The sequence below is a fragment of the Morone saxatilis genome, unplaced genomic scaffold, assembly GCF_004916995.1.
Source record: "Morone saxatilis isolate NCDOM2014 unplaced genomic scaffold, NCSU_SB_2.0 Contig7, whole genome shotgun sequence".
Taxonomy (NCBI): Eukaryota; Metazoa; Chordata; class Actinopteri; family Moronidae; genus Morone; species Morone saxatilis.
Genome location: NW_023340246.1, coordinates 14,536,531 through 14,537,113, shown reverse-complemented (window position 1 = coordinate 14,537,113; position 583 = coordinate 14,536,531).

Genomic DNA, 583 nt, shown 5'->3' with positions numbered 1-583 from the left:
CTGTGGGTAGAGGGGCTGCACTACCCCCTACTGGCCAGAGGGTGTTATAGCAGACAGTCAGTGTTGAGAACCGTCTGGTTTTTCTTTGCATTTCGTTTTTTTTAAACAACTACCTCCATTCTGCTGCTGTCTCAAGATGAGAACAAGTCACCTGATGATGACAAAAATCAGATGCATCCCACAGATCTGGAGCCAGTTTTTGTTTCTGAAGTTGTGCAGAGGGAAAGTGGACTGACCCATCACTGAATGAAAATAAAACTGGAGTGGACTCACCACAACCAGCAGCCAGATACCCCTCTGAGTGGTCAAATCTCCTTACAGCACAAAGCAAGAAAAGCGTTTCCATGTGCAATTTGTTTCAGTGAAAAACAGGCAATGTCCTATATTTGCAACAAGCTCTCCTCCGTATTTCATATCAGACAAAACCTTGTTTTGAAAAAAATAAATACAAAAAAAACAAAAAAAGTGTTTACAAGTTTACATTGTGCCGTGCTGCATATGCATAACACCCTCACAGTCAACTGATCTGGACTGTGATACGTCTTGACACAAAGTGTCCTGATAAAATGTCTGGTTTTTTTTG